Here is a 22,710-nt window from a genome sequence, read left to right as displayed (position 1 = left end):
CCTCAAAACTGTTCGGGGTAGGGCTGTGACTCTGAGTCCAGGAGGCCAATTCACCGTCCGCTCTCGGGTCCGAAGGGCACATCCAAGGAATCCCACTGTTCTGACACCAATTGTTGTGGCAAAAATATTCATTAAACAATCAATCACTGCGTAAGAGACACTCTGAAATTCAAATGATCATTAAAAAGTAGTTTATTCTTGCAAGAAGGCCCAGTTGCCACACAGAAGTCAAAAGTACAGTCTGTGAAACAAGTGCGACGAGGAAGGGAGGGCAGAGGAGTCTTTATACTGCTTTCAAGGTCTTCTGCTTACAGGCCCTTATCTAAACAAGGGAAGGTTTCTCTGCTAGTGATCTAATCCTGCTGAGTTTATTCTTACAAACTCACAAGTTCTAAATTGGACGGCCTCTGACCCTAGGGGACATAGGCACCTTTTCAATCTGCCTCCTCCTGACGTCTCACCCGTTTCCCAGTGTTTAAACGAAAAAACACACACACACACATTAGTCATATGTTGGCAGACCATGTACAGTCCAACAAAGAGTCATTTCAATGTCTTACTGAAAGTAAATGAAAATCAATACTGTAAATCAATGAAAACTTAAAAATTGCCATAACAGGGGAAATTTACAATGTGTTTTCCTATTGGGAATATCTGTGATATTTTTTGGTATTTGTTTTGATTACAATTGTATGTAGTTTTTCCTTATGGAAAGAGGTTAAATATGATTAATATGAGTATAGTCAGTGCAATGCAGGATTTGACTGAGATGCTAACCTGATGCCACGCAACACTCACTGCCATATTGTTTATGACCGCAGAGAATAAACTGCATTGTGACAGCCCGTGCCCCTGTGTCTACTTGAAAACAACCCAGAACACAACGCAGACAGACAAGACGGGTTACATAAGTATGGAAATAATTATGAATGTGAGATACTGACTTTGTATTTAGAGGATTGATACAAATACAGAAAACAAATATTTTTATTACTAATTTATTACTTAGGCCATATATCTTGAAAATAAAGATACAGTTTAATTTAATCAGAGAAAGCCGATTGACAAAGAGTATTGACACAAACACATCAGAAACACATTAAATAAAAGGCAAATTTACTTAAATGAAAAGTTACTATAATATTTAGAATGTTCAGTGATTGTTAATAAAAGATAAACATAAACATCTGTCAATTTCAGGCCTATTAAATAAATGTAAAAAAAAAATTTTTTACTGCATGCTGAATGACTATAAATACAAATTTCCTCCCCAGAAATGTAAAAAAATTATAAATATATCCAACAAATAGAGGCATCAGTATCAGTGTTGGTCATACTGGTCTTCATTCTAGTACTGGAGTTCAGCAAACATGTAAAAGATCTGTCTTAATGTCTTTAGCTGCAATCATTTGGAGATTCACATGAAATTGCACTATTTAATGTTGGGTGTGATTAATCTCAGTGTGTGGTTCATTCATTCAATCTGTTTAATCGGTCGACAGCAATAGTTTCTGCATATTTGATATGGTCAAAATATTATGTCATCACAACGAGTCCATCTTAGCAGACCAGCTCAGACTAAACTGGTCCTGTCGGGTTGAGATGTTGAACACTGAGATTCTGCCTGCAGACCAGCACACACACGAGAGGGTCTGACATCAGTCTCACACTCAACAATAAATGAGGAATAAGCCAAACATGAAGAGACAGAGGAAAAGAATGATTAAAGTATAAGAAGAGACTGAGTAAAACACTGGGCAGTAAAAGCATCAGCACAGTGAATATGAACACAACCCAAATATGACGATCTGGTTTTCTGGATGTGTGAGAGTGACAATCAGTAGAACACAGAGCACAACTAGATATTATCCATGTGATCACTGATATAATGAACACTGAAAAAACAAAGAAATTATAATTAAACAATAAAATATAACCGATAATGATACAGAGAAACACCAGTATGTAGAAAGCGATGAAACCGTGTGAAGAGAAAACCGAAGCAGTGTACAGTGGATATTTCACTGAGAGAATTCCCTCTAGCGCCACCAGCTGGTTCAGGAGGAGACCCCAGAGTCTTGATGAGGACCATAAAGATACAGAAACACGAAATGTCCAATTTCCATTCCAGTAGAACTCATTTAAGAGCAGTTTTAACAGTATATAGGGACTGAAGAAAATCTCAACACAGTCAGTGAGGAGGAGGAGGATGATGAAGGCTGAAATACGGTGTCCATTCTTTCTGTGATGAATTAGATCGCCGGCAGACCAAACAAGAGCTGGTAGACCTGCACACACACTGATGATGATGAAGATGGACCATCTGACATTTATCTGTAGCTGGACCAGATTCCGGTGATATGTATAATTTTCCATCTTCCAGTCTGTCTTTGATCTGTTTGTGATATCCAGCTGAAAATATGTAATTAAATAAATGAAAAAGTGAAAAATTTGTGTCTGCTGAATAAATGCTGAGCAACTTTCAGAAAGTCACAAAGCTCATTCCAGCTGAACATACAACTGAGAATATTAATGCATTCTACCCTTATGAAACAAAAATATATGAGAATATACTGCAAAATATAATGTGATATAATACATAATAGATTTCCATATGGGAAACTAGTGCTTATATTTTTCAATATGCTGCAATATATGCACTGACTGTGTATGGCTGTATATTAATATATATAAAATATTTATAAATGAAGACAAAAAATAACATTACATGAAATATACAAAGTTTTATCCTTTATTTTGTACAAATACTGCACATACATGTTAAATGTGAATGTATGTTCAGACACACACACACACACACACACACACACATATATATATATATATATATATATATATATATATGGGGGGGGGGGGGGAGATAACCCCCCCCCCAATATTTAAATCTATGCATTACAACCCCCCCCCCCCCAATATTTATACCATGATCACATGAAAAATATGCAGACCCAAACTTCAACCCCCCCCCCCCCCCCCCCCCCCAATGTTCAAACCAAATCTACGCCCTTGATGAAGTGTATTACTGAATATACATTATGATATATTAGTAAATATATTGTCACATTTTTCGATATATAAAAAGCGGCAATTCCTTATGTATTATTCAATATATTGTAATATATGAACACAATATATTGCTCTGTATGTTTTCAAATATACTGTTAAACCATTTCATATATGGTCATTCATATATAGGGAATTATGTATTTTCATAAGGGTAGTCTATGTCACATCATGTCAGTTCATCTTTAATAACTAAAAGTGGAGTAAAATAAACAACCATGTCTTACCTAGATATATTCAGGAGATTTCTGCAGTGCTCATGGCATGAGAACGTTTGCAGTCTTGCTGGATTTCTTCTCTCGTTCTGACTGTGTTTTTGCACTTTCTTCTCTTTTCTACTGCTGGTTTCTGGTTTATCTACTGGTTTCCGGTTTATCTGCTGGTTTGATTTCAGATCTCACATCTAAGCTCTGACTGTGGTTTCAGTAAGAAACACGGATAATATCTACCTAAACCATTTTTACTTAAATGTTTAAAAGGTTTAAGTGAAATTATATAGCACCTCTGTAAATGTAGTGTATAAAAATGAAGTCTTTCCCCATGATTTTCCGTCATTCATTAAGTTTTTTTTATTAAGTTTTATTATTATACTGGGAATTTGTCCTTAGTTAGTGCACACACACATTAGGAGCAGTGAGTAGTGACATTTCCTACCATTCTTGAGAATGGAACCTGCGACCTTTGTGTTACAATCTGACTCTCTAACCATTAGGCCCCCAATAGAGAAAAGATCATATTAATATAATAGACACAGACGTGTAGTGAAAATAACATAAATTGACATACCTTTGACGTTTAAATTGATGTAAAAAAGGCCTATCACTGAAACCACAGTCAGAATTTGTGAGCTGAGAAACCACACAGAGTTCAAAACCACCAGAAACCAGTGGAAGAGCAACACATTCTCACTCTAAAGACGTCAAAAACAAAAAAGTGCTTTGCACATCACTATTGTAGTTCAATAGGCAATTCATAACTAATTTACAATTCAGTCAGGGCCACTTTCGTCAAATGTATATTTATTATAACTAGAAAAAAAAGTTAGTTGAGACAAACTAAGTTGGCTTGAGAAATCCGGACCAGAGAGTTTGAAGAAGTTTAAAGTAGTTTAAAGTTTGATAGATAGCTTAGTTAGAAAGAAAGAAAAAGATTAGTTAGAAAGAAAAAGAACGATTAGTTAGAAAGATAGATAAATAATAGATAGATAGATAGATTAGTTTCAATGAAAGAAAGATTAGTTAGAAAGAAAGGAAGATTGGTTAGAAAGAAAGATAAGAAAGAAAGGAAGATTAGTTAGAAAGAAAGATTAGTTAGAAAGAAAGAAAGAAAGATAAGTTAGAAAGAAAGACAGGTTCAGCACCAACCCAGGGTGGAATGGGGTCAGAATACAGTTTCTGCCTGGAGAACCATTGTTATGCCTCTTGTCTTGTGTCTGCCTGTCCGTCTGTTTCTTGTTCTGTGTTGCAGGAGGAGCCAGTGAATCTGTCTAATGTGCCACCTGCGTATCTCGACCTTAAGGAAGTGTTCAGTAAGTCCCGGGCTGCTTCTCTTCCTCCGCATCGTCCCTACGCCTGTGCTATAGATTTATTGCCAGGTACGTCTCCGCCTAAGGGCAAGTTATACTCGCTCTCTGTTCCTGAGAGGGAGGTCATGGAGAAATATATTACTGATTCTCTGGCTGCCGGGATCATCCGTCCTTCTTCTTCCTCGTCTTCGTCTTCGGGGAAGAAGGGTGGCTCCCTGTGACCATGTATTGACTACCGAGGGCTGAACAACATCACTGTAAAGAATACCTAACCTTTGCCGTTGATGTCTTCAGCCTTCGAGTGGTTGCAGGGAGCGTCACTTTTCACGAAATTGGGCCTACCGTTTGGTCCGCATAAGAAGGGTGGATGAGTGGAAAACGGCTTTCAATACCCCCAGGGGACACTTTGAATAATTGGTTATGCCCTTCGGCCTGTCCAACTTTCCAAGCACTCGTCAATGATGTGTTGAGAGACATGGTTGATCAGTTCATTTATGTCTACCTGGATGACATATTGATATTTTCTTCGTCTCTCCAGGAACTTGTTCAACATGTCAGATGAGTGCTTCAAAGAGAATGGGCATTTTGTCAAGGCGGAGAAGTGCGCGTTTCATGCACAGTCAGTCCCGTTTTTGGGGTACATCGTCTCGTCTGAGGGAGTGCGCATGGATCCTGACAAGGATAAGGCTGTGTTAGATTGGCCAATCCCAGATTCCTGCAAGGCCCTGCAGAGGTTCCTGGGATTCGCAAATTTTTACCGACGTTTTATTCGTAATTTCAGCCAACGAAGCCGCTCCTCTGACTGCCTTGACCTCCACCAGAACGGCGTTCAGGTGGTCTAATGCTGCGGAAGCGGGATTTACCAACCTCAAGAGCCGCTTCGTTTCAGCTCCCATTCTTGTAGCCCCTGATCCTTCACGTCAGTTTGTGGTGGAGGTCGACATACTCCCAGGCATCACTCAGTCTACATGTGTTCTCACTCTTATCACCTCTGGAAACCATACCGAAAATACTTTTTTCTCCCAGAGGTGGGGGTAGGTGCAGTACTTTACCTATTAAACAATCGCTTACATTTTTTTTTTGTAAAACTGCTTTATAGATGAAATGAACTTAAATGAATAATTGATGGTCTTTACAACAGAACTGAATCAACACTGAACTGACTTTAGCTGAACAACACGCGAAATGCATAATATTCCTGTTATCTCTGTAAAGCTGCTTTGAAACAATCTGTATTGTATAAAGCGCTTTAGAAATAAAGGTGACTTGACATGAACCAATCTCTTCCGTTTAACTAGTTACAACATGAAATAAACATGAATGAAGATCAGAAGGTCTGTTAAAAGATACAGTGTGTATACAGAGAGTGTCCTTCACTTGGCTAGATGTTGAGAAAGGCTTTTCTTTACCATTATCCACCACTGTTGTCTTCTATGAACGTCCAGGCCTTCTTATGTTGCTGAGCTCATCAATGCATTTTTTAGTCCTATCCCAAATGGTTGATTTGGCCACTCCTAATGTTCCTGCCATCTCTCTGATGGATGGCTTTTGCGTTTGAAGCCTGTTTCACATGCATGATATGTGTTCACAACAACAGCTTCCAAATACAAATGCAAAAACAGAGTCAACTCCAGACCTTTTACCTGCTTAATTGTTGATGAAATAACAGCTTTTGAGTCAATTGTCCAGTTACTTTTGGTCCCTTGAAAAAGAGGGGTCTACATATTAAAGAGCAGTAATTCCTAAACCTTTCCTCCAATTTGGATGTGAATACCCTTAAAATTAAGCTGAGACTGTGCACTGTAAGCCCATAATCATTATTAAACAGTAATTTGAGCATGTTTTGGTAAACAGCTAAAATAAAAAAATGTGTTAAACTCATCTTTGATCACCAATATTGTCATAAACCGGTCTCTTTCTTCTGTTTGTTTTCCTTCATTCACACACGCGCACACACATACAGCTGATTCCTATTATCTCAGCGCTCGTGCTGCGCACACACTCTATAAGGAAACACCAGTAATTTGTTTAGGCTTGGTTTGCAGGGAATTCCAAACCTGCACACATATATTCAAACGCACATAACTATAGAACCCGTTCTTAATGCGCATCTGAACGCCATCAGCGTTTCTCACAGGTTCGCGTTTAAAGTCTGTGTAGAGAGAATGGTGTCGTCTTGGCGGCCCTAATTTAAAAACAAATGATCGTTGCGACGGAAGCGAATCAATCAAAACTAACTTTAGCTGGAAAATAACTTTATTAAAGAACCGCTATAAAGCCAAAACAATCTTACGTTAAATTATACATTTATCTCTGTAAAGCTGCTTTGAGACAATCTACATTGTTAAAAGCGCTATATAAATGAAAATGACTTGACTTGACTTGACTTGACACTCTATCATTCCCATTTCATGTTTTCTCCTCCTCACCTCTCTCGCAGCTGTTACCTATTATAATCAACACTTTCACTGATTATCTCTCACCTGATCCGTTTCCCCTCTAATTCTCTCAGCTACTTCTAGTCTCTGTTCGCTCTGTCTCCTTGTCGGATTATTGTTTGAACGTTGAGCTTACGCTTTGTCTCTTCGTTTCTATCTCATCAGCATTGATTCTCTTGAGTTACTCCCTGTCTTGTCTAGTCCTGTCCTGTCCTGTCATTACGTGAGTAAGAGTTGGAGATTCATCTTTGTTCTCTGCCCAGTTCACCTGCTATCTGCGGCCCGTCACCCACCAGCCGTCTGTGAGTTATTTGCACCGGGCTCGAGGACGGAGTACAGTTGTAGCTCTTTGATCTCCTGGCACAGGACCCCTGCTCCTGCCTTCTACCTTTCAAGAATTATCATTTTGTTATTTACAGATCTGCGTCTGCTGACGGCAGTCTCCTTGTTTGAACTTACTGAACAATAAACTGTACTGCATTACCTCTGCTTTTGGGTCCTCTATTCGAACTCTGACAGAATAATCCGACCAGGATGGACCCAGCGGGGGAAGGACCGTTCCGTGCGGCTATTGAGGTGCAGGGAGTTATGCTGGGCAGGCACGATGCAGAAATTTCTGATACTCGTCGCTCCGTGGAGAGCCTGACTGCTCAGGTTGCTGACTTAACTGCGCGTCTTCACCACTATCATCTCGAGGCTTCCGCTCCTCGTGGGAGTTCTGCTGAACCCAGGATTAACAACCCTCCCAGCTATGCCGGTGAGCCCACACAATGCCGTGCTTTTCTCACTCAATGCGAGGTTGTGTTCTCCCTGCAGCCTGCCACCTATGCACAGGATCGAGCACGCATCGCCTACGTAATCTCATTACTGACAGGCAGGGCACGTGAGTGGGGAACCGCCGTCTGGGAGATGGATTCCGACCTGACCTATCGTTTCCAGTATTGTTTAAGGAGGAGATGGTCAAGGTGTTTGACCGTTCGGTACATGGTCAAGAAGCTTCTCGCTTGCTCGCAGTGCTTCAACAGGGAAGACGCTCGGTGGCTGACTATGCTATAGAGTTCCGCACTCTAGCAACTTCGTCGGGCTGGAATGAACCTGCTCTTATTGCTCACTTCCTTGAGGGTCTCAATTCCTACTTTAAGGACGAGATTTATGCCCGCGAGATTCCTGAGCAGCTTGATCAGTTGGTGGAGCTGGCTATCCGTCTGGACAAGCGCTTTGAGATGCGTCGTAACGCTCGCGGTCTGAGAACCGAGCGACCGGTAACCCCGCCCACTCCTTCTGTTCCTGTTCGGAGCGATCATGAAGCGGAGCCTATGCAGCTGGGCGGTATTCGCATCTCGACGGCTGAACGTCAGCGACGGATAATAAATCATCTCTGTCTCTACTGTGGCTCCGATGGCCAGTTTGTGTCCTCCTGCTCTGTAAAAGCCAGAGCTCGCCAGTGAGCAGGGGAATTCTGGCGAGCGCAACTACTCTTCTCCCCACGCCCAAGACCAAGACGCGCACTACCCTCCCGGTGACCCTCCGCTGGTCCACCTTTTCTGCTTCGTGTTTGGCTCTCATTGACTCTGGTGCAGAGGCTAGTTTCATTGATGAGAGGTGGGCACTTGAACATGACATTCCCCTAACTGACCTTGAAGATTCCACCTCTGTGTTCACTCTGGATGGAAGTGTCATTTCTAAGGTTCGTTGCACCACCCGACCGGTGAGTCTCACCATCTCAGGGAACCATCAAGAGACAATTTCTTTTTTTATTTTTCAATCTCCCTTTACACCTATTGTTTTAGGCCACCCATGGTTAGCTAAACACAATCCCCATATTAATTGGACTAATGGTTCTATTTTGTCTTGGAGTCTTTCGTGTCATGTTGATTGTTTGGTGTCTGCTATTCCTCCTGTTTCTTCTGTTTCTGTGTTTCAGGAGGAGGCCGGGGATTTGTCTGGAGTGCCGGGGGAGTACCTCGATCTGCGGGCGGTTTTCAGTCGCTCCCGAGCCACTTCTCTTCCTCCCCATCGACCATACGATTGCGCTATCGATCTCCTTCCTGGTAACACTCCCCCTCGCGGTCGGTTGTATTCTTTGTCTGCCCCCGAACGCGAGGCTTTAGAGAAGTATCTCTCAGAGTCCATTGCGGCTGGTACTATAGTTTCTTCCTCCTCTCCCGCTGGTGCAGGATTTTTTTTTGTGAAAAAGAAGGACGGATCCTTACGTCCCTGCATAGATTATCGGGGGCTGAATGACATCACAATTAAGAACCGCTATCCATTACCTCTTATGTCTTCAGCCTTCGAGATCTTGCAGGGGGCGAAGGTTTTCACAAAATTAGATCTACGCAATGCGTACCATTTGGTTCGAATCAAAGAGGGAGATGAATGGAAGACCGCGTTTAACACGCCCCTCGGTCACTTTGAATACCGGGTTCTTCCTTTCGGGCTGGTCAACGCCCCAGCGGTCTTTCAGGCTCTCATTAACGATGTCCTGAGAGATATGCTAAACGTTTTCGTGTTTGTTTACCTTGATGACATACTTATTTTCTCACCCTCCCTCCAAGTGCACGTCCAGCATGTTCGTCGAGTCCTGCAACGTCTCTTAGAGAACCGCCTCTTTGTAAAGGCTGAGAAATGCACATTCCATTCTCAGTCCGTTACGTTTCTGGGGTCTGTCGTTTCCGCGGGTGGAATAGGTATGGATCCTTCCAAGGTTCAAGCCGTCATTGATTGGCCAGTACCCGATTCCCGTATCGCTCTTCAGCGCTTCTTAGGTTTTGCAAATTTTTATAGACGATTTATTCGGAATTCTAGTCAAGTGGCTGCTCCACTTACTGCGCTCACCTCGGTCAAGTCCCGTTTTACTTGGACCGAAGCGACCCAGTCTGCGTTCGACCGTCTGAAGACCTTATTTACCACCGCTCCTATTCTTATCAATCCTGATATCGAGAGACAATTCATCGTCGAGGTCGACGCGTCGGATGTGGGGGTGGGGGCGGTACTTTCACAGCGCTCACCTTTAGACGATAAGGTTCACCCGTGTGCGTTCTTTTCGCATCGTCTCTCATCCACGGAGCGCAATTACGACGTGGGTAACCGCGAGTTATTGGCCATTCGACTGGCGTTAGGTGAGTGGCGCCATTGGTTAGAGGGCTCATCGCAGCCGTTCATTGTCTGGACTGATCACAGGAATCTTGAGTATATTCGATCTGCTAAGAGGCTCAACGCTCGTCAGGCTCGTTGGGCGTTTTTTTTCTGTCGATTCAATTTCACGATTTCCTATAGACCTGGTTCTAAGAACATCAAGCCTGATACCTTATCTCGCCTGTTCGGTTCCTCAGAGGATGCCTCAACCAAGGAGAACATTCTCTCCCGGGAGTGTGTGGTTGGGGCTACCGTTTGGGGGGTTGAACGGATAGTCAAACAGGCTCTTAACCGCGCTACCACTCCACGACAGTGTCCGAAGCAATTACTATTCGTCCCCGAACCCGTCCGTCCGGCTGTTCTCCGTTGGGGGCATTCGTCTAAATTGGCAGTTCATCCTGGTGTCAGGGGTACGCTCGCCGTCATTCGCCAAAGATTTTGGTGGCCTACTAGAGAGCGTGATATCCGCCGTTACGTATCCTCGTGTCCTGTCTGCGCCCAGACTAAGTCTGGCAATTCTCCTCCTGCTGGCTTACTCCGACCCCTTCCGACTCCGTCACGTCCTTGGTCGCATATTGCCTTAGACTTCGTTACAGGTCTCCCTCCATCCATGGGGAATACCGTCATTATGACCGTAGTGGATCGATTTTCTAAGGCCGCTCACTTCGTTCCGCTTCCCAAATTACCCTCCGCTAAGGAGACTGCTCAGTCGGTGGTAAATAATGTATTCAGACTCCATGGCCTTCCTACTGATGTTGTTTCTGATAGGGGTCCGCAATTTATCTCTCAGTTTTGGAGGGAGTTCTGCCGGCAGATTGGCGCCACCGTCAGTTTGTCGTCAGGGTATCACCCCCAAACTAACGGGCAGGCCGAACGATCTAATCAGATTTTGGGTCGTATGCTCCGCAGTCTAGCGTTCCAAGAGCCTTCGTCCTGGTGCGAACAGTTGCCATGGGCTGAGTATGCGCACAATTCATTACCGTCATCCGCCACAGGGCTTTCTCCTTTTAATTGTTGCCTCGGCTATCAACCTCCGCTCTTTCCCTCTCAGGAGCTCGGGGTTTCCGTCCCGTCGGTTGAGGCATTCATTCAAAGATGCCGTCGTACATGGAAGAGGGTGAGAACTTCCCTTTGTCGGACCAAGGCTCACTCTCGCCGAGCAGCCAACCGTCGTCGCGTTAAAGCCCCAAGATATATTTGCGGCCAGCGAGTCTGGTTATCCACCATTAATCTTCCTCTGCAGTCCAGCTCCCGTTAACTCTTGCCTCGGTTCATTGGACCTTTTTCCATTATTAAGGTTCTCAACCCCGTTACTGTCAAACTCAAACTACCTCCCAGTCTTCGGCGCATCCATCCCGTGTTTCACGTGTCTTGCATTAAATCCGTTATTCGGATGCCCGCCCGCCCTGTCCCTCCACCTCCTACCCTTGTTGAGGGGTCTCCTATTTATACCGTCCGCAGGCTTCTTGATGTTCGCCCTCGAGGTCGCGGTTTTCAGTATTTGGTCGATTGGGAGGGATACGGTCCTGAGGAGAGAAGCTGGATTCCTTCTCGGGACGTCCTGGACCGCTCGCTCATCGAGGACTTTCACCGCACTCGCCAGACTCCACCTTTGGGAGCGCCAGGGGGCGCTCGTTGAAGGGGGGGTACTGTCATAAACCGGTCTCTTTCTTCTGTTTGTTTTCCTTCATTCACACACGCGCACACACATACAGCTGATTCCTATTATCTCAGCGCTCGCGCTGCGCACACACTCTATCATTCCCATTTCATGTTTTCTCCTCCTCACCTCTCTCGCAGCTGTTACCCATTATAATCAACACTTTCACTGATTATCTCTCACCTTATCCGTTTCCCCTCTAATTCTCTCAGCTACTTCTAGTCTCTGTTCGCTCTGTCTCCTTGTCGGATTATTGTTTGAACGTTGAGCTTACGCTTTGTCTCTTCGTTTCTATCTCATCAGCATTGATTCTCTTGAGTTACTCCCTGTCTTGTCTAGTCCTGTCCTGTCCTGTCATTACGTGAGTAAGAGTTGGAGATTCATCTTTGTTCTCTGCCCAGTTCACCTGCTATCTGCAGCCCGTCACCCACCAGCCGTCTGTGAGTTATTTGCACCGGGCTCGAGGACGGAGTACAGTTGTAGCTCTTTGATCTCCTGGCACAGGACCCCTGCTCCTGCCTTCTACCTTTCAAGAATTATCATTTTGTTATTTACAGATCTGCGTCTGCTGACGGCAGTCTCCTTGTTTGAACTTACTGAACAGTAAACTGTACTGCATTACCTCTGCTTTTGGGTCCTCTATTCGAACTCTGACAAATATGACATATTTAAAAAAAAAAAAACTTTTTTTTGCCTCATTTAGAATGCGCGGTTCTATGAATATGCAAATGAGCCCCGCCTCCACTCACTCGCTCAGCTCAGAGATCCACTGGTTGACGATCACACGTTGATCTGATTGGTTACAAGGTAGTTTGTGACGTCAGAAACACCAGCGATTTCAAAGCGTGTTTTTGAGACTGTCTTTGGTTCACTGCAGTTTTAAGGAGGAAATACTCAGCAATGGCGTCGACTTATGAACTTACACATGGTTTGTCTTAAAACATATTAAAAACACCACATAGACACATAAACAACATTAAAAGCTGGATTTTCACCACAGGGGGACTTTAAATTAAAACGAACCCCTGCTAAACCAGATCCGACCGTTTTTAAAACTCAGACATGCAAATAACTGAAATGCCATTCTTGTCAACAACCATGATTTATTGATCTCCAATATTGAATGAGAAAAGCACTGATTATTCTCAACAATCTGGATTAATAAACAACCAGTAAATATTTAACTTTGAAACTGAAGAGTTACACGTGCATCGTGAAGCGGTGAACAGGTTACCATCCGATGACCCGGAGGCACTTCAATCATATACAGTGAGTGCCGCCACTGCCAAGATCAACACAACCTTGAGAGGTGTTTCTCTGCGTATATGAGTTGCAGCTACTGGCTGTTCTGGTTGGTATGCCACTTAAGAACTGTTTTAAGGGCAAAGACTTCCTGCAAAAGTAATTCAGACAGATTTTTGGCTAGCACACAAACCTATTAATAAATTAATCAGCTGAGCAGAAGGCTCCGTTAACAGCGGGCAAATGACACGCCTCGTAATTTACATCATCTCCACAGAGTGGGTGTGGCTAAGGGGCATTTGGGTGTGGCTAAGGTCATGTGGGTGTGGCTAAGGGGCCTGCGTGGTGCCCAACCCCACGGCATTAGCATACGCTGAGAGCAGGCTGATCACCTGCTTGGTTTCTAAAGTGAGCCGGGCTTCTTTGAGCCAGTCCTGTGCCACGCGCTGCGACTCGCCGCGTAGCTGGTTGATGAACTTCGCGGCTAGTTCCAGGTCTCCGCGCTCGATGCTGTAAGTAGCGTAGGCGAGCAGCTTGAACGTGTCGAGATCTTCGGCCGCTAGTTTAGCCGGCGGCGCTTCTTGCTCTCTCTCGAACAAAAGGACGGACTGCAGGTAATGTGCAGTACAATTAGTCTTCTCCTAGCCTTTTAATACTTTCAGTAAGCCAATCAAGTCTAAACAAGCATATAAACTGTCACAAAAGCAGCCGTAAAATTAATTCTAGCTGTTATGAAGTGTACAATAGGCTTCGCAAGTAATAGTAACAATACAGATTACTTGCAGATATAAACTGTGTGGTTCTAAAAAAAACACACAAAAAAAAACCCTTAATCAGCTACTTAGTATTTTTACGTTTATATGTTTACTTAAATGTTATAAAAGTGATTTAACAAATTGTCTCATAATTTTTACAGATAAATTGCTTTAATACCAATTATTAGGGTGGCCTACTTTAGTACAGTAGAATATTCTGCAGTCAGGAAAGCCAAATCAAGTTCTTATACCTGTCCTGACCTGAGCACAAGCTCTCATTCTAATCCTGAAAGTCTTAAATACTTTATATATAAAGTCTTAAATACCATATTTAAATAATTTAAGTCTTTAAATTCATTTAAATTGTTAATATCACCTGTGTACTTAATTACTGTTTGTCTGAGGAGTGCCCAATCTCTGAACAAAAAGGTTTCAATTAGCGTCACCTGCTTGTGATAGCTGTACTAAGCACAACAAAAGCTCACGTTGTTTTCCAAAGACAGATATTGATTACAATGGTCTGTATCTTATACCTGCATTGATTGCTAACCTCCACTGTAACTGATTTCCCCACACAAATGCTAATGCTTTGATGTTAAAGCTAGAATGTCCACTAATGTGTTTATTTCAAAAAATCAAGTGCAAATACAAATGCAAAAATAAGATGAGTAAAGAAATTGGATATATGATCACAGAAACCCACTGTTAACAGGTTAATGTCACGTTTCCCATTCCATGACTAGTAAAATAATTGCAATTTACTCTGTAAAATGGCGTAATCCGCAGAGTGATGGACACGGAGATGGGTAAAAAGGTTGGTGGCTACACATTCTGCAGATTGAGTTTATGGGGATCGCACACGCGGCACACCGGACGAGAAGCGCCACGGCGCGTCTAGGACAACTCGAGGTATCGCACACCGGACGCGCACTTTCTCAGTTTATGGCCAGCAATATTGTTACGTTTAAGGACATTATGAAATGAAGATAATGTCTGTCTGTACTATGTTATGATTGTACTGTACAATTAAATACAATAGTTGCTGAGTCTGCGATCTGAACACTTTACCTCAGAGCATCCGTTAACTGAATGAATTGAGAATCTCACTTGAAAATGGTCGCGGACGGATTTTGAGCCATTGCTGGGCGCAGTTGCTAGGCGCCACGGACAGATGCACACCGCCGGTGTGTGTACACTCATAGAGAATAATGCGTTCGAATTTTAAAGACGTGCGCTTCTCGCCCAGTGTGCGACCCCCTTTAAGGAGATGTTTTCTTTAGGAGATGTTGTGAGCTTATTTTTTTCGGGTGTGGACAGAGTGTTTCACTCTCTCGCTCAGACGACATTCTTCTCAGATTAGCTGCGCGGGCGCGCGCTGCGTCGTCTTCTTATTTGATAGGTGTCAGTGGGTGCAATACAGCCACCTGAGAGGTCAACCAGGTACTGACGCTGGAGTATTTACGTGTCATGTTATCATAAGAGTCCTGTTCATTTTGAACATCGTGGTTATCGCCAATACCGGTATATTGTCACACTCTAAATTAACACAATGTCGATATTTCATGCTTTGAATATCACGATTATCGTCAACACCGGTATATTGCGACACCCCTATGAACGGTACACCCCCCTAAGCTCACAGAAATGGTTAGACCCAAGTCTTCAGCAGCCAATGATACTGACGCGTTCAAACTGATTTTTCACGCGTATTTTACGCGCTAATTTGTCACGCGTAAACAACACGTATTTAACGCGTATTTCACGTGTATTTGACGCGTATTTAACGCGTGAAATGCACGTTAAATACGCGTCAAATACGCGTTAAAATTCACGCGTTTTTGGCCCTAAAGGCTTTCCATACTAATAAGACGCCTGATAAACACGTCGTCCCTCTGTATTTCGCCTTTAAAACATTTCAAAGTTTGCATTATCAGAATCAGAATCAGAATCAGAATGAGCTTTATTCGCCAAGTGTGCACAAACACACAAGGAATTTTTTGTGGTTTTTACAGGAGCTCTTGGTACATACATACATATATGACATTAGAACAGGCATTTAAATGAGAACATAAATAAATAGAATAAACAATAATAATAGTTTTAGTATACATCTGAAACAGTTATGTACAGATTTGTGCATTGTGTGTACAGCTCTATAAATAAAATGTGTATATGTATTTACACAAAAAAAACCTCTTGCTTCTCTCTCAAGTACTGAATGAATTATACAGCAGGTGTTAATTGCTGTTTTAGCTGTTTAAGCTGGAGATAGCATGGGGGAAAAAACTGTTTTTGTGCCTAGATGTTCTAGTGCGCAGAGATCTGTAACGTCTGCCTGACGGCAGAAGTGCAAACAGGTTTTGGCCGGGGTGGGAGGGGTCTGTGATGATGTTCCCTGCCCGTTTCTTCACTCTGGCATTGTACAAGTCCTGAAGGTTGGGGAGGAGTACACCAATGATCCTTTCAGCTGTCCTAACAGTCCGTTGTAGTCTTCTTATATCTGATTTGCTGGCTGACCCAAACCAGACAGTTATAGAAGTGCACAGAACCGACTCAATAACAGCTGAGTAAAACTGAGTCATCTGCGCTTGTGGTAGGTTGAACTTTTTCAGTTGACGAAGGAAGTACAACCTCTGTTGGGCCTTTTTGACAATGGAGTCAATGTGATTGTCCCACTTCAGGTCCTGAGAGATGGTAGTGCCCAGGAACCTGAATGACTCCACTGCTGTCACAGTGCTGTCCATGATGGTGAGAGGGGGGAGTGCAGGGGGGTTTCTCCTAAAGTCCACGATCATCTCCACAGTTTTGAGCGTGTTCAGCTCCAGGTTGTTATGACTGCACCAGACAGCCATCTGTTCAACCTCTTGTCTGTAAGCAGACTCGTCACCGTCCTGAATGAGGCCAATGACTGTGGTGTCGTCTGCAAACTTCAGGAGCTTGACGGAGGAGTCTTTGGAGGTGCAGTCATTTGTGTAGAGGGAGAAAAGCAGTGGGGAGAGAACGCACCCTTGGGGGGCACCAGTGCTGATGGTAAGGGTCCGAGATGTGACTTTTCCCAGCCTCACTAGCTGCTGCCGGCCTGTCAGGAAGCTGATGATCCACTGACAGATGGAGGAGGGCACAGAGAGCTGGGTTAGTTTATTCAGGAGGGTATCCGGGACGATGGTGTTGAAAGCGGAGCTGAAGTCCACAAACAGGATCCTTGCATAAGTCCCTGGTTTGTCCAGATGTTGGAGGATGTAGTGTAGTCCCATGTTGACTGCATCATCCACAGACCTGTTTGCTCGATAAGCAAACTGCAGGGGGTCCAGCAAGGGTCCAGTGAGGTCCTTCAGGTAGGCCAGCACCAGTCTCTCAAATGACTTCATGACCACAGATGTCAAAGCAACAAGTCCAGAGATTTTAGGTTTCTTGGGTACCGGGATGATGGTGGAGTGTTTGAAGCAGGAGGGGACTTCACACAGCTCCAGTGATCTGTTGAAAATCAGTGTGAAGATGGATGACAGCTGGACAGCGCAGGCTTTGAGACAGGCTGGTGAGACGCCGTCTGGGCCTTTGGCTTTCCTTATCTTCTGTTTCCTGAAGACTCTGCATACATCCTCCTCACTGATCTGAGGTGCAGGCTGAGAAGCAGTGGGGGGGGGAGGGAGGGGGGTGTTGATGGTTGTGTGTAGAGACAGTCAGAGCGGGTGTGGGGTGTGAGAGCAGGCTTTTCAAATCTACTGTAAAATACATTGAGATCGTCGGCCAGTCGCTGATTCTCAACAGTGTTGGGGGATGGTGTTTTGTAGCTGGTGATGGCTTTCAGGCCTTTCCACACTGATGCAGGGTCGTTAGCTGAAAACTGGCTTTTCAGCTTTTCAGAGAAGCTCCTCTTAGCTTCTCTGATCTCCTTTGTCAGTGTGTATTTGGCCTGTTTGTACAAGGCTCTGTCCCCACTCCTGTAGGCATCCTCTTTGGCCTGACGAAGATGTTTTAGTTTTGCAGTGAACCATGGCTTATCGTTGTTATATGTTAAAAAAGTCCTAGTGGGGACACACATGTCCTCACAGAAGCTGATGTAAGATGTCACAGTGTCAGTGAGCTCATCCAGATCAGTGGCTGCAGCCTCAAAAACACTCCAATCAGTGCAGTCAAAACAACCTTGTAAGACCTGCTCTGTTTCGCTGGTCCATCTCTTTACAGTTCTTACAACTGGCTTAACAGATTTAAGTTTCTGCTTGTAGGCTGGGAGAAGATGAACCAAACAATGATCAGAGAGTCCCAAAGCTGCTCTGGAGGTAGAGGTACTTGTTATAGGCTATTGCTTTTACAGTAGTTTAAACTTATTTCCCAAAAAGGGCCACTGGTACGTACTAACTATAAGTTTATTCAATGTTTGATACACTACCAGTCAAAAGTTTTTGAATGGTAAGATATTTAAAACAGTAATATTGTGAAATATTTATACAATTTAAAATAAATTACTTAGATTTCTATAGATTGATAAATTACTATAGATTTCTTGAAAATAATAGGCTATTAAAATACTTTCTTGTCACCTTCTCCTGAAAACAATATCGTGAATAGTTTCATATGTCAACTGTGTTAATTAAAATTATTACCACCTTCAAAAGTAAAAACTCAGAATGACACATTTCAGAATATTATGTTTATAGATTACAATTAATGAATTTATCTGTTCAACTTTAAAGTTGTTGTTAATAATTGTGCAAAAAGTTGTGACTTTGATGGTGTATAATTTGCATAGTCCTCCAGTAGAAATCCAGTAGAAAGTGAGTGAATTATTTAAAAATATATATATTATGTTCGTAAACCATTCAGAGATGACATTAATGACATACACAACTTTGTATAGGCCTACAATACAAAATTTGTATCAATGATATTTTCAATGTCATCAGAACACAAGAAAAGAATGATTGATTAGAAAGATAACAAAGGAAAGATAAGAAAAGCTAGGGGGAAAAATAGATATTAATTTATTGTGGTGCGACGTTGGAGTCACATGTTGGTGTCACGTGTCTGTGGTGCGGCGTACCCCTTCTGTCACGTAAAAGTACACGACTGTCGACTTCGGTATGTTATCCGTGGCACTATCCACTCGTCATAGTCTCCAGCCTCATCCACGGCTCTGGTTCTCTCGCTCAGAGCTTCAGTCAGAGCTTTCCACTGAGCAGACTTCTCATCTGGAGGAGTCTGCACACACACACACCAGTGGCGGCTCCAGAGATTTTCTGTTGCAGGTGCTATGGGGATGCTCAACACTTAAGAGAAGGTGCTTTGAATTTTGGGACGTTTCATTATGGAGGTTGCATCGGACCATCATAATGAAACGCCATCATGAACAACACCATAATGAAAGTATATACATGCGTACACACCCGCATGAACTATCTAGGCTACTCGTTCCACAACTATAAGCATATATATACTGTATATATAGCTATGTAAAAGTATTCAATGCAAGGGCTATAGACAGGGACGCAACTACCAAGTGTCAGAGGGATATGCAGCAACAATTTTGGCAATCATCAATCGCGTGCACTTTGAGAGTTAAAAATTAAAAAGCTCCAACCCATATTCAGTGTGTAAATTAAAGAAAGAAAAATTCAAACCTCTTTTAGTTACAGTGTCAGTCTACATTACACTACTACATAATAATAGTTATAATATTAATCCCAATCGCCATATATTGTAAAACAAATGCACTGAAAAATAAAGGAAACTTTCATAATTAGTTTTGTACTAATTTCTATACTTGAAAGAGTATATTTCTATACTTCACATTAAAGATGTGATTGGGCCAGCCCAGTGTCAATCAAGAAAAGAACCAATGGGCCGCTAATCTACGTGTTTCATGGGGTGTCAGAAAAAAAAAACTAACGCTAACTTTTTTTGACCAATGCATTACACCGGCACTAACCCATGCACCGCCAATAAAGCAAAACAAAACGAATGGGCCGCCGATGTACGAGTTTTATGGGCCGTTAAGACAAAAAAAAAGTATGAGATGTATCGGCCCAAAAAGCACGTCGGCCCACCGGGAATCTCCCGGTAGTACTGATGGTCAGTAGGCTAGCCTATATGCCTGGACGTCACACTTTACATCCTACCTGTTGCCTTTCACCATCCACTTATTTAGCTGTTGTCGAATCAATTGACGTGCCATCTCCTTTTCCCTCTTTCTTTTTATATTTTTAGTCACCAACAGCTTTTTTGCTTTATCCATATTTTTCGACGACAACTCACTAACGTTACTCCTTCCTGCTCGCTCAGTGCCATGCTCAGCGCTCACGGCGCCCACGCGCGATTTTTAAATAATTATTTAATTCCTATTTTTGACCAACATGAAAAAGACTATTCAAACATGACATTAAATATATAAATATAAAAAAATACAGACATTTCTTGGGGGTGCTGAGCAGGTGCTATGGCTATTAGGCTATAGGGGGAGCTACAGCACCACCTAGCTCCTCCCTGGCGCAGCCACTGACACACACACACACACACACACACACACACAGGAGCATGTTATGACCAGCAGAAAACAGCTCGTCACAGCCTCAGACGTCTCACACACATGGACCGCCCACACTCTGTAATGTTTTCTCATTATATATTGCAGCATCAGCTCTTTTCAGTAACGAGTAATCAAACTAATTACTGTTTCCTCCGTTACAACGCCGTTACCGTTACTGTCAATAAAATGCGGCGTTACTATAAGCTCACTGAAGCGGTTTTCATCCGAGTAGGCTCCCTTTCAGCCATAGGAGCAGTGCGCGAGAGAGATCGAGTGTGTCCGAGAAAGCGCTCGACAGTGCGCGAGAGACCGAGTGTGTAAACCGAGTGTGTCGAGTATAAACCGAGCCTGGTTTATACTCGACGCGTCCGCACGAGCGCGAAGGTGCGCGCATCAAAAATGACGTCATTGCGGAGGGGGCGGTCGTGCGCGTTGGGTTCGCAAGACCCAATTTCGCCTGGCGGTGTGCGCGACATTTTTTGTAACAACGCGCGCGGCGCCGCATCCGAAGATGAACGACTTTGAGCCGAATCTGGCCGAGCTCGAACTTCTCACCACACCGGCACCCAGTTTGCACGTCTAAATGAGGTGCTTACATTTAAAAAATGACCATACAATAGCATAAAAAGTATTTTTAATGAACATAAAGGTCCATGTTTAATAAAAATGTTCACGAAACTTAATGAAATGTTTAGTGAAATTAGAAAATATGTAAGAGATCGTTTATTTAGTTGTTTTATACACACTCATATCCATATATTTTGTTTTATTGTCACGAGTAATAATCTCAGGGTTTAGGCCTACTGGGTTTTACACGATTCTTTTTGTAGTGTGGTATTGGTGGTGGTGTACTAAAATAAACATTGTCACGTGTGTATCAGGTGTGTATAGCTTTCTTCTTCTCACTGTTGATTCCTGATGGTTCAAGGACAATTACTCGAGTCGCGCCCTGTCGTTTCAAAGAATAGTACAACGGCGAGCGCGTCAAGTATAAACGCCTCGTCCGTTTGCGGAGGTGCGCGCGCTGCGGAGACTCGCGCTGCGGAGCCAGGCGAAAGTATAAACAAGGCTTAACGCCGGTTTCACACTGCACGCATTAGCAGAGCGTAAGCAGCGCAGGAGCAGTGCATATGGTGAGCGGGAGCAGGACAGGAGCGTTTTGCTTTCACACTAGCAGCGTTTGTCACTCGCGGCTGAACCGCGACGTGTGTATAGACAGAGTACTCTATAATCAGGGTAAGTTGGCATTGCTTTATTTCGTTTTCAAATACATTTAAGAGAAAAGACTTGTCAAGAAGCTTATTTTATGAATCATTTCATTTATATATCTTTTGATTCGTCTTTGTTTTTATTGTTCTGGCAACAAGTTTGTTTTTGGACATTTGTTTTCTTTTTAAATTGCTGTTGGTTATTTGTTTGACTGTTTAAAACACAATAGATATCATCAGTGCACTTTTGGGGTAAAACTGCGGTGTATTTTGGCCATGATCAATGCGTGTCACTTTAATTCAGCGTAAGCGGCGCGTTAAGGCCTCATTATACTTCTCCGTCGGACATACGCCGGAGCCTATACGCCGTAGGCAACGTGTTGGTTTTAATTTATACTTCTGTGTCGTTGTCCGCGTTGACGCGCACCTGGGGAGCATGTTACCCCGAGGGAGGGGTTCTGGCAGACCAATCACAGCGCTTGTGTCCGCGTAGAATTGACGCGTTGTTACATTTTTGGAGAGGTGCACGTCAGGGTACGCCGAAGGGTACGCGCGCTACACACAGCCTACGACGTAGCTACGGCGGCAGTTCGACGCAGAAGTATAAAACAGGCTTTAAAAATAGACTGGGCGCCGAAACTATCGCGGCACTGCTGTTCCTGCTCTGCTCCTGCTACGCGCTGCCGCGCCGCTTCTGCATGCGGTGTGAATGCACTCATTGAATAACATGGACGCCGAAAAAAATATGCGCTGCTCACGCGCCGCTGACGCTTGCAGTGTGAAGAGAGAGCGCTCGACAGTGCGCGAGAGAGATCGAGTGTGTCCGAGAAAGCGCTCGACAGTGCGCGAGAGAGACCGAGTGTGTCCGAGAAAGCGCTCGACAGTGCGCGAGAGAGACCGAGTGTGTCCGAGAAAGCGCTCGGCAGTGCGCGAGAGAGACCGAGTGTGTCCGAGAAAGCGCTCGGCAGTGCGCGAGAGAGACCGAGTGTGTACGAGAAAGCGCTCGACAGTGCGCGAGAGAGACCGAGTGTGTACGAGCAGCATAAATAAAGCTATTTATAAATAAATTACACATTTCAGAATTAGAATAATCTCTGTAGTAGGATTTTATTTAGTTTATATAACATAAACTCCAAAATA

This window comes from Rutilus rutilus (assembly GCF_951802725.1).
Source record: "Rutilus rutilus genome assembly, chromosome: 14".
In the NCBI taxonomy this organism is placed as follows: Eukaryota; Metazoa; Chordata; class Actinopteri; order Cypriniformes; family Leuciscidae; genus Rutilus; species Rutilus rutilus.
This window is presented reverse-complemented; position numbering follows the sequence as displayed.